The 12,133-nt window shown below is 34.8% G+C and overlaps 1 protein-coding gene across 1 annotated transcript in view; it reads right to left on the bottom strand.

The window, feature by feature from the left end:
* LOC142336383 (uncharacterized) overlaps positions 1-12,133 on the bottom strand; it is a 547,349-nt gene that overhangs the window by 133,050 nt on the left and 402,166 nt on the right. The window lies entirely within an intron of this gene.

Genomic DNA, 12,133 nt, shown 5'->3' with positions numbered 1-12,133 from the left:
TATAATTTTGGAATTTAGCAGGACTCCATTACAGTAGGCAATCTCTTCTTACAAAAATTGAAAAAAAAACATGGCCGGCAAATAGCCGCCGATGACCGCTTGACGCACATTGGAACTGAAACAGAAACGGAAAAAAATAAGACATGGACACAAAAAATAGACCTAGAACGGACTATGAGTGAAGTGGGAAAACAATTTCTAAAAAAACAGATAAAAACTAAAGAACTGAAAGTCAGAGTCAAAATGCTGCATGTGAACAAAACTTCTAGCGTGAAAAATAAATTTGATTCAAACAAAAAACTAGGACTAGAATGAACCATGAAAGGCTTAGTATAACCATTTTGAAAAAAAAATCCCATCACAAATATCGAAAAAATAACAATAAAAATCAAAGCGAAATTGCCGCATTTGAACAAAGATACACTGGCGAGACAGTGAATTTTTATTCAAACGCCGTTTTCCCACTCTACTTTAAAATCAGAGCAAAAAAATCACGCTGCAAAACTACTCACTTTTTCACTACATTACTTGATTTGGTGTGACTAAAATCACTACTCCAAATTGATTTCAAAAATCATAAAGGTTTGTGAACCCTAAAAAAAGACTGTGCCCTAATACAGTTCAATTCATTGAATTTTAAAAATAGGAGAGCCCCTAAATAGTAGTGGTTGAGATGCTGACGGCAGCTACTAATCAATAAAAGTAAATAACGGATTTTTTAAAATAAAAATATTTTATCTGAAATGTTGATATTACTTTCTAGTTCTGCAGATTTGCCAACGCTTCATATAATCTTTTTGAATGAAAAAATGCTGCTCGTTAAGCTAGGTGAAAAAAAATTAGCTTCTTAGTTTGGTCTAACGATAAAATTTTGAGATTTTAGAGGTTACTTTCATATCCAAAACGTTTGCTATAAACTCTTCACATCGTCAAAAGTGCTTCAAGCAAGAACGATTTGAAACATTTGTCTTATTGCTCAATTCCATGTGTTATGAGACAATGAGGCAATTTCTAAAGTTGAAGCGTTGAGAGTGAAACAGGGATTAATCACAAAAAAACTCTCAGCGATGTTTTTTGAAATAAAGGTGCTCGGTTTACACATTGCTCAGTTTAAAATATTTCTACTCACGCGAAAACAAAAAATGAAGATTGAAAAATATATGCAGAACATCTTCATAATTTTAATCTTGCCTGGAGGACAACAAAATCGTTAAAACTTGTGATGGTTCAATGATTTTGAAAATTGCAAAAGACTTTCAATAACATTCCACCTTCTTTCGGAGTTTTTTTTTATAATAAGTAAGTTCCAATAATTAAGTGATTTTCCTGCAAAAATGAACTCTACTAAAAAGTTTGACTACATTATAAACAGAAAAAACATTCCAATAGTACATTCCAAATCCGACTTCTTCTTAAGTCTAAAACCGAACATACAGACGACATACCATGTTTAAATAATTAGCATACCAATGATCTCTTACGTTAAAACGCCAAACATGCCGACGATCTCTCACTTTGAATTATGGGCCTTGAGCTAGGTGTGTTTTCCAACATAAATTCTTACGTGTTTCAAGAAGTGTTTTATAACTTTGCCTAATTGAGAGAGTGAGACAATTACTAACGCTGTGGACGAAGTATAGATGGAACACAAAAAACTCGAGGCGACCTCTTTTGCAATGAAGGTGCTAGGTTTACACGATGTTGAAATTGAAATGTTGCTGCTCATTTGAAATTTCAAATTTCAGACTGCAAAGTTTTTGCTGATCTTCTTCACGAACTTGGTCTTCATTAAATGGTAAAAACTTAAAATCGTTCAATTTTTTTGAGAACGAGCAAAAGAATTTTCAATAAAATTGCACACTCTTTTGGAGTTTTCCTCTATGAATCACTTTGAAATTCCTGCAAAGGAACGCTATTGTAAAATTTAACTACACTTTAATCAGAAAAATCAAAATTTCGTATAGAATATAACCGACAATTTCTTACGTCCAAAACCAAACACAACCACGACCTCTTACAATTAAATACCGAAAATTGCGACAATCTCATATCTTTGAATAACGAACACAACAAGATTAGGGGGTGTTGGATGAATGTTGAGATTTTACCTCGTAAAAATTACCCCCAAAAAAGATGCGAGGTTGAGTGGTAAATTTAGTGCGGTAAAACAATGTAAGATTAGGGGGTAATGAGGATGGGATTGTGATTTTAACCCATCCCCCCCCCCAAAAAAAAAATAATAACCATAACAGTAGTAGTGAAAATGCCTGGTTTGCAACGGGGGGGGGGGGGACCTGTCCCCCCGTTACAATACAGGCATGGCCTTTTTTAGGTATCCTTTTCGAAAACTTGTAAAATTTCTCGAAAGTTTTGTTTCTCGAGGTTGGCAAAGACTTGTAATGTTTTTGAGAATTTGGTGTTGTGAGAGTGGTGGAACTTGTAAAATTTCTGGAAAAAAATTTTGGTGGGGTGAATGAGTGAAACGTGTAAAATTTTGCGAAAATTTTATTTTTCGTGGTTGGCAAAGACTTGTAGTTTTTTGTGAATTTGATGTAGTGAAAGTGGTGGAACTTGTAAAAATTTTGGAAAATAGTTGGTGCGGTGACTGAGTCAAACTTGTAAAATTTTTCAAAATTTGCGCAAATTTTTTATATAATTCTGAATCCTTTTTCTAGTCTAATGAGACTAATGAAGGACTGAAAAACAAAAGTGACTAACCTGATGGAATACTGAGGTAAGGGAAGAAAAAAATAGTTTAAATTTGATAAATTTTTGTTCCAATGTTAGATATTTAATAGTTTTGCGAGTCTGAGACCGCGCAAGTGGTATTAATTTATGGGTTTTATTGCCCATGTGTTTGAATTAACAAGCAAGTGCGAAGTATTGAAGTTGGAAACTTGTTGAATTTCAAGCCTGGAGAGTAATTTCAAGTACAGTTTCGAACTGAAAATAGCGCATGAGAACGAATGGGGACAAAATATCGTGGAAATTGACTGAAAAATTGAAGAAATTGGGGTTTAAAAATTGTCTGAAAATCTGCTAAAAAAGAGATTTTATCGCTTTTTTACTGTGTCGGGAAATGCTTGATATGGGGGCCAGTTGAATTTTGGTAAAATTACGGGTTGAAAATAGATTGAGTGGAGCGCTTAAGGTGTATTTTTAAATCGTTTTTGCGTCAAAAACAGACAAAATTTTAACTACAGAGAGAAACAAACGAAGGCAAAGATCTCTTTGTGAAAGTGAGCTCGAAGAAAGACCTCAGTGCGAAGGTGGAAGAGCAAAAAAAGCACGACAAAAAACAAGAAATAAAGCAAGTGAAAGTGACAAAGAAAATTAATTATCAAAATGGTGGAGGCAATGGTTGAGCGCACACCGGAATTTTTCCGCCTGTATTCCAAACAATATCGTTACTTTATATGTCGAAGTGAGCCTATATTTCACCATACGGTAACAAAGAACTCTGCCTACAGCTTGCATATGAATGACAATTTTTGTAAAGTACCTGGATCTCATTATCATGTTATTGCCTCCAATGATCAACTTCCTAATTCTGTCAAGTCTACAGCATCCAAACCATTCATTGTATCTTGTCTCTTTACCTGTTTCAAACTACTTCTTAAAACTATCTTAACAAATACAGTTTTTAGTGGACAAATAAAGAACAAAATTGACGAAGCGGTGAACTACAACGAGCAACACCAATTGAACTTTGCAAACTCTAAGAGAAAATTACCTAACGTTGATTGTGTTTTTACTAATAGTGTTCAAACTCAAACTTTTTGCCTAAGTTTTTGCCAAACTCGAACTCAGACTTTTTGCCTACTTGTACAATTGATAGATTCTATTGTACTTATAATGGTGTTCTGTACGGTGAGCTTTCAAACATACTTGATATATTAAGTAGTGGCTATGGTTGTTTGAATGTTGACAACAGTTTGATTTTGATAAATTTCAAAATGGAATCGAAATCTTTGAATTAATAAATCTGTTCTTTGTTGTTTTTAAAGAAAGATTTGAGCAAAAAAAAATTAATTAATTTTATTTTTCGTGGTTGGCAAATACTTGTAGTTTTTTGTGAATTTGATGTAGTGAAAGTGGTGGAACTTGTAAAAATTTTGGAAAATAGTTGGTGCGGTGAATGAGTCAAACTTGTAAAATTTTTCAAAATTTGCGCAAATTTTTTATATAATTCTGAATCCTTTTTCTAGTCTAATGAGACTAATGAAGGACTGAAAAACAAAAGTGACTAACCTGATGGAATACTGAGGTAAGGGAAGAAAAAAATAGTTTAAATTTGATAAATTTTTGTTCCAATGTTAGATATTTAATAGTTTTGCGAGTCTGAGACCGCGCAAGTGGTATTAATTTATGGGTTTTATTGCCCATGTGTTTGAATTAACAAGCAAGTGTGAAGTATTGAAATTGGAAGTTTGTTGAATTTCAAGCCTGGAGAGTAATTTCAAGTACAGTTTCGAACTGAAAATAGCGCATGAGAACGAATGGGGACAAAATATCGTGGAAATTGACTGAAAAATTGAAGAAATTGGGGTTTAAAAATTGTCTGAAAATCTGCTAAAAAAGAGATTTTATCGCTTTTTTACTGTGTCGGGAAATGCTTGATATGGGGGCCAGTTGAATTTTGGTAAAATTACGGGTTGAAAATAGATTGAGTGGAGCGCTTAAGGCGTATTTTTAAATCGTTTTTGCGTCAAAAACAGACAAAATTTTAACTACAGAGAGAAACAAACGAAGGCAAAGATCTCTTTGTGAAAGTGAGCTCGAAGAAAGACCTCAGTGCGAAGGTGGAAGAGCAAAAAAAGCACGACAAAAAACAAGAAATAAAGCAAGTGAAAGTGACAAAGAAAATTAATTATCAAAATGGTGGAGGCAATGGTTGAGCGCACACCGGAATTTTTCCGCCTGTATTCCAAACAATATCGTTACTTTATATGTCGAAGTGAGCCTATATTTCACCATACGGTAACAAAGAACTTTGCCTACAGCTTGCATATGAACGACGATTTTTGTAAAGTACCTGGATCTCATTATCATGTTATTGCCTCCAATGATCAACTTCCTAATTCTGTCAAGTCTACAGCATCCAAACCATTCATTGTATCTTGTCTCTTTACCTGTTTCAAACTACTTCTTAAAACTATCTTAACAAATACAGTTTTTAGTGGACAAATAAAGAACAAAATTGACGAAGCGGTGAACTACAACGAGCAACACCAATTGAACTTTGCAAACTCTAAGAGAAAATTACCTAACGTTGATTGTGTTTTTACTAATAGTGTTCAAACTCAAACTTTTTGCCTAACTTTTTGCCAAACTCGAACTCAGACTTTTTGCCTACTTGTACAATTGATAGATTCTATAGTACTTATAATGGTGTTCTGTACGGTGAGCTTTCAAACATACTTGATATATTAAGTAGTGGCTATGGTTGTTTGAATGTTGACAACAGTTTGATTTTGATAAATTTCAATATGGAATCGAAATCTTTGAATTAATAAATCTGTTCTTTGTTGTTTTTAAAGAAAGATTTGAGCAAAAAAAAATTAATTAAAAAATTTAGAGCATATGATTAGCACAGCGTATTAAATCAATATCGTTCATATTCAACAATAAAGGATATTCGTAACCAAACATCACATGCGCAATATAAATACAAAAAAGTCTACATAGTTTTGACTTTTGATATTGAACTGGCTTAAGTTTGAGTACTTGATTTACTTCATTGTAAAACTGTATCAGACGGGAATACAATATTTGGTAGTTTTGTGTCGGGATTCCAAGCGGGTCAGCCATATAAACTTTGTTTTCGTGGAACAAAATAACCATCCAATGACTTCCTTCATATTGCGCTGGTGAAGCATTAACTATAATAAAACCTTCTCTTGTTAGCTTTGGGAAATTGTCCGCTGCAAAAGCTCCGTAAAAGCAATGTTTCAATTGAATACATTTTCCCAACAAATAGCGTATTTCATCACTATCCATCGGTGGGGTAGATGATAATTGAGTTTTTTGTCACCTTTCGTTCCGAATTAACATAAAACGTTGAGCTTCTTTCGCCCAGAAATAAAATTTCGACGTTGGCCGCCAATGCTCCGTCAAATGTAAGTTGAACCGAAATTGAGCAATTTGTAAGTTCTGGTTGAATGAAATCATGAGAAGCCTCTTGCGTTGAAGTTAAGTCAAAAGCAAGAGGCAATAAAGTGATTGGGATAATTTTCCAGAGTTATGCCATGTCCACCTTTGTAAAGAAAATCCAGGGCTTCCACAGTATTGAAGTAAATGCGGTGGTTAAAAGTTGTTGAGACCGGAGTTCCAACAATAGGTTGACCATTTCTATAAACAACAATTTGGCTCAAATTGAATTTCTGGTAGTGAAAAGGATTAGTGCGATTAGTTCCAAGGTATGCTTGATTTGTTGCCATCGCAATTATCATGCGTCGTACAGGTTCTTTCGAGAAAATATCCTCATGGCTCCAACTTCTTATTCCAGTTGTAGCTAAAAATGTTCGTGGTAATACTTCTGTATAGCGATACACGGCAGGGGTTTTCTCAATTGCCGTCAAAACATGATCTGCTATTGTCATTTTTCTAACGTAGAGAATAGCTTCAATTATTCTAAATTTGTAATGTTTGTTTGACTCTGAAATTACAGCAAAATCATTTGTAGATCTTCTAAATGAAATTCGCAGAGTAAAACCACAAAGTAAGTGTTTATCACAAGTTAAAATATCACTCGCGGGCTTTCCAATGAAATGGTTTTCCTGGGAATTAGCAACAAGAGCTTTTCTGCGCGGCCGTCAGTGCCATCAATTTTAGCTGGCTCAACCTCGTAGTAATATCCCTGACAAACTAGCCTTGTGTTTTTTGCAGTTTTTCCTGAAGAAAATTCCGTTTCAATGAATGCTTTGTGCGCATAGTTTCCGTTTGTGTTGGATATTTTAACACCGTTAGCAGATACAGTGCATTCTGAAATTAAAGAATGTAATGCGTTGTTGCTAAAGTATGGCGCGTCTGTATTTGTAGCATCAGTTCCTCTCCTTAAATCGCCGTCATTGTTTCGGGAGATTTGGCATTTAATTTGAAGGAAAAGTTTTTGTAAATCTATGAAATTGTTCCTATCGCCCAAAACTTTAAACTCAAGCATTGGACCGTCCGGGGAAAATGATGGTCCGACTTTTTGAGTAAAAGCATTGTCAAAATAATAAGTAGAGGCTGTTTTTCAAGCAAATCAAGTGTGGTGTGTGTTGCCTCTGCGGGCAGTAAATTAATAATCATTTTGAACTTTAGAAAAGAAATTTTACCGACTTCTCGTCAAAGGCTTCTTCTTACGAATGCCTTGTTTTGGTTTGTCACCGTTAGTTTTTAATTTACGCGTTCTTCCTGTTTTTGATCCGCCCACTTGTTTTCTTACAGTTTTTGGCACAATCAATTTTATTGCTTGTTTTGGAGACTTTTTCTTTGTAACAACTTCTACCAGCTCAGGAGCAGCTTGAACAATTAATTCACGTCCAATCTTTTTGGCTACAGGCCAAAGAAACTTTCGTGCAATCGGCAAGGCAGCTCTGCCAATGCCTGCTGCTAAAGCCCCAAAACCACTTCCTCGTTGGCGATAGTGTCCTGAAAAGTTATGGTGAAACCAATTGCTGTTGATAATAGGCTTCCATTTAAGCGAGTTTTTTAAAATTTAATGTCAAAATAACTTTTCCTGTTCCAGCGAATGGAGCTAATTGTCCGGTTTCTGTTCGCAATTGAATTTTAATTGACTGCAAATTTTTTGATAGTAACTTTTTGTATTCCAAGTTGCTGAAAACAATTCTGTGTGTTGGCTCAATTTCGCATGGGCTACCGTTTTTCAGGTGTTATTTTGAATCAATGACTCGAATAAGCGGAGCTTTAGTATCACCTACGTATTGATATTCAGTTACGTTAACGTAAATAAAAATCAGTTGCTTCCCTGCAGACAAATCAAAAGGTTAATCACCAGCAAAAGGTTTTTCTTCGTCATCTGCAATGGTCAGATTTTCAAAAGTGTCCAACATTTTGTATCCAATATGATAACCAGGCCCATCATGAATACCATTGAAACCTAGTATGCTTGGAATTTCGGTATCCGGAAAAGTAATTCCTTCGTTTTTACCAAAAAAGAGAAATAAAACTCCGTTGATTTTGTTAAGTTGATAGTCAAAATGAGGCAATCCGCTAGCTGTTTTTAAGGATCTCAAAGATGGTCACGGTTTTCATAGGAACCAATTCCAATGATAGCTCGTTCTCCTCCGTATGGTCTGGAGACTGCATCAGAAGGAATACTTTTCTCATAAAACTTAAGGCCTTCAGAAGAAAATATCTTCAGATCACTTTTGTTCACTTGATTCATTTTTGCCGGGAAGATAATTTCACTTAATGCAACTCGCCAATCCCCCTCCAAATTAATTTCTTCATTTAAATAATTTTTGAATGAGGACAAGGTGTTTTGAGTGAAAATATTCATTGAGGCTGATGAAACTAAGTGAACCGTGAATTCATTCATGTTTTGTTATTTCACTACTATTGTCTCTAACTTTGACCAACTCTAGCTCATAAAATTTTCCTTTGGCTCTTGGGTTGCGTCAATGAGACTATAAGTAGGGGGATTTGTTGTTGGTATATCGTAAATCTCAAAAACTTCGTTGGTAAATGTTTGCTTGTATCCTTTTCTAAAAGGAAGATCCGCTTTTGATATTCGCACAAAGTCCCCAACGTAAAACTTTGTTCGACGAACTAGTTTTGTTGAAGCATCAAAAATTAATGATATCAAGTAAGGAACGTCTTTCTTTGTCACTTTATTTGGCGCCAATTTCGTTACCCTGTTGACTCTAGAGTTAATGGTTTGTACAAAGCTCTGCAACTGATTATTATACGAGTATGTCCATTTGTCCTCTAAATACTTGTATATCAGATTCTTAAGCGATCGTATATTTTTTTCCGCAAATGCTGATTTTTTCTCGCTTAAAGTTTTTCAATCTTCAATTTCATTTTTCTGACAAAGAGTGCTGAAGGAGCCCTTAAATTCTTTACCAGCATCTACCCACACTTTTTTAGGTCGCTTGCTCTTTATCATTTTTTTAAACGCATCTGCTGTTGTTGTGGCGTATTTTGATTTTAAGGGTTCGACTCGTAGATAACGTGAGAGACAGTCCACCGCGACCAATAAATATATTACATCTTTGTTCTCTTTTGCTAATTTATCCACATTAGCCAAGTCTAGCGACCAAATCTCATTTATGTCTTAAGCAATAACTTTGAGTGTTGGAAATCTTTTTCTATATTTCTTATGCTTTGTGTGGGTATTTTTACCCTCTAGAAACAACTTCACTTTACTTGAATTCAATTTTGCGCTTTTTTGTAGATTTTTTATGCTTCCGTATGCTGCGGGACCATTCGTATATTTTATCTCAAGCAATTTTTTCTCATTCGTCGAAAGACTCCCAGTCCTTCTCCTCTTGCTGAGTTCTGTCTTCCTTTGAAGTTTCGAAACCACTTCCGGCGTCTGAAGATTCCTCTGTAAGTAATTGGCTGGTTTCTTTGTGCTTGACTCTTTTTGGCGCAAAAGTTTTCTTTTTGTTTCTTTGTTTGGTAACTCTTTGAGTTCTTTTCCGGATCGCAATTTTAGCATTACTGTTGATCACCAAGTCTTCTTTTATGTATAAAACCTCTAGAATCTTGAAATAATCTGGATTATTTTTTTTTAGTTGGTTGTTGCAAATCATAGAGAAAAATGGGAACATCTATTCCTGTCGCTGTTCCGTCAACAATGAAATTCTCTTTTTCGTCTAAAACAACGTTTTTTGACTCTTTAATGAGATTAACTATTTTTTCCGTCCTGGTAAGTTTCGGTGGCGCTATGATGTTGAGATTTTGAAGAATTTTGTCGGCATGTACATTTGACAACACAGTAGGATCAGTTGTTTCTCTCGTATCCAAAATTTCTTGGTTCTCTTTGTCAATGTTTTTATTTGGTCGCATACGGTTCAAAAACGAAAATTGAGCACCTCTATGCTGAACTCTGGGATCATTTAGAATTTGTGAAGAATATGGTTGCTCCTTCAAAAACTGATTTTTGGGAATCAAAATAAACTCTTCATCAGTTGACATTGCTTAACTTAAATGGATGAAACAAAATTTAATAATGAGTTGAATCAGTTCGAAACCGGTTTTTGTAAGTAGAAGTGCTCGCCGTTTATCCGTTGATGAATTTTTCTTGAGACCACTTTCAAATATGTGTCTGTAATTTTCTAAGTCTCTTAGTTTCACTCTAACATGGCCCAGTAAAACATTGTGAAGACATTCACAAAAACCAGTATAGCATCACTATGACAACTACGCAAATATTTCCTTAGCTGTTTGGGCTGCAAATGCACCATTTGCTTCTGAATAGATAATTTTTTCTCTTGCATTGTTTAGAGGAGTTGTTTCTGCTTTATCAGATGGAAGATAGAAAACTGAAGGACCTGGCTCAGTAATATTTGAACAGTATCGTAAACAATCAGAAGTCTTTGGATCAAGATCGATAAGCAAATGCCCAAACGGTTCTTTTGTTGCCAATTGATAGCAAAGTTTTAAAGATTTAACAGGTTTCAATTGTTTGCCTAAAAATTCTACTCTTTGAATATCGCGAGATGATTTGAACAAAATGATGTGTGTTGTGTTCAAGTCTATTGTACGAGACCACTTGCTCTGTTGATAAATGTTGTGCTTTATATAAATAACATTAATGTTTTTGTGACGCCCTGCAGTGGCCAATTTAACAAATTCTTTGCCATTGCAAATTTCTCCGCACGAGTCGACTATTATCAGAAGACAGTTTGCAAGGCTGTTCAAAATTTCTAAATTGGCGTACTTTTTAAACGAAACACCAAGTGTTTTCTCCATTTTGATGTATATTTCTTGCATTTCTCTGTATAAAAATATGATGTTGTTAAATTTTGGGTAAAATGTGTCTGCAATCAACATTTTAAAAATTATTTCTGTTTTGCCACAACCTGAAGGCCCTCCAACGGCCATGAAGACTCTGTCTTGCGTAGATATAACTTTATTCATAGACTTGGATTTGGCAAAATGTAACCAACTAAACTAAACAATATTGATATCCAAACTGAAATTTCTTCACAATTTGGTTTTAAAATGGTTAATTTAACAATACAAAGTGATATCAGCATTAAAATAACAAACATTTGAACGAAAAACACAACTTCTGACCGTGGCAACGTTGTTTGATTGCAAAATTTCCATGAAGATTTGCTGCTACTTTCGTTTTCAAAAAAAATTTCTTCTACAACAGGGTCAAGTTGATCAACTGTTACTCCCTCCATTTCGAGACAAAACAAAGTTTTTTAAAAAATGTATTGAAAAAAAATCACTTTACATAAAACAATTCATAGCAATTGAACGCAGTTAGAAATTCTTTCATATGAACCGTAAAGCACTCCGAGAGTCTCTCGGTTTTGTCATAATGAACAATTTTGTGTACCCTTTCTTACTCCACCAAGTGTTGAATCTCCTTTGGCAGTGAACGATCGTTCTTGTAAATTTCTTCACCAACCGGGTGTTTCGACATCAGTAAGAGTCTCGGAGGACAGACTCTGGGTTGAGTTTTTGACATTCTGCTTTCTCCACTGAAGAAAAGGTTCAATATAATATACTAAATGAGTAAATGTGCGAATTTTGTCCTCAGTCAGCAGCAATTTAATTTTTCTCTGTAAAAACTGGTTTCCGGTTTTTATTGTTTCGTCTTTGGAAATTGAAAGACTCAGATTCCCGTCCCCCGTAATCAAGGCGCAAATTGTTGAACTCGGTGACAAAGGTGCTTCCACCTTCGTCAAATCCTCTCTCATTTGTTAACCAGTTGAAATAGAAAATGGCTTTTTCATTTGCACAATGCTAGTTGAAAACGTTTTTGCCCTTTGAATGATTTTGGCAATTTTGTGTAAAATAGTTCACAGATATCGAAGGACACGCAAGTGAATTCAGATCAATGATAGAGCACTCAAGCAAATCTGACAAAAATTTTACTTTTTCCTCTCCCTTAGCGTAGAATATTGCACCCGGATTTCTCAAGCGAACGCTTTGAATTATTTGT

This window comes from Convolutriloba macropyga, chromosome 3, assembly GCF_964194025.1.
Source record: "Convolutriloba macropyga chromosome 3, txConMacr16.3, whole genome shotgun sequence".
Classification (NCBI taxonomy): Eukaryota; Metazoa; Xenacoelomorpha; order Acoela; family Convolutidae; genus Convolutriloba; species Convolutriloba macropyga.
The sequence above is the reverse complement of the archived record's forward strand: the minus strand, read 5'-3'. Positions and strand labels throughout refer to the sequence as shown.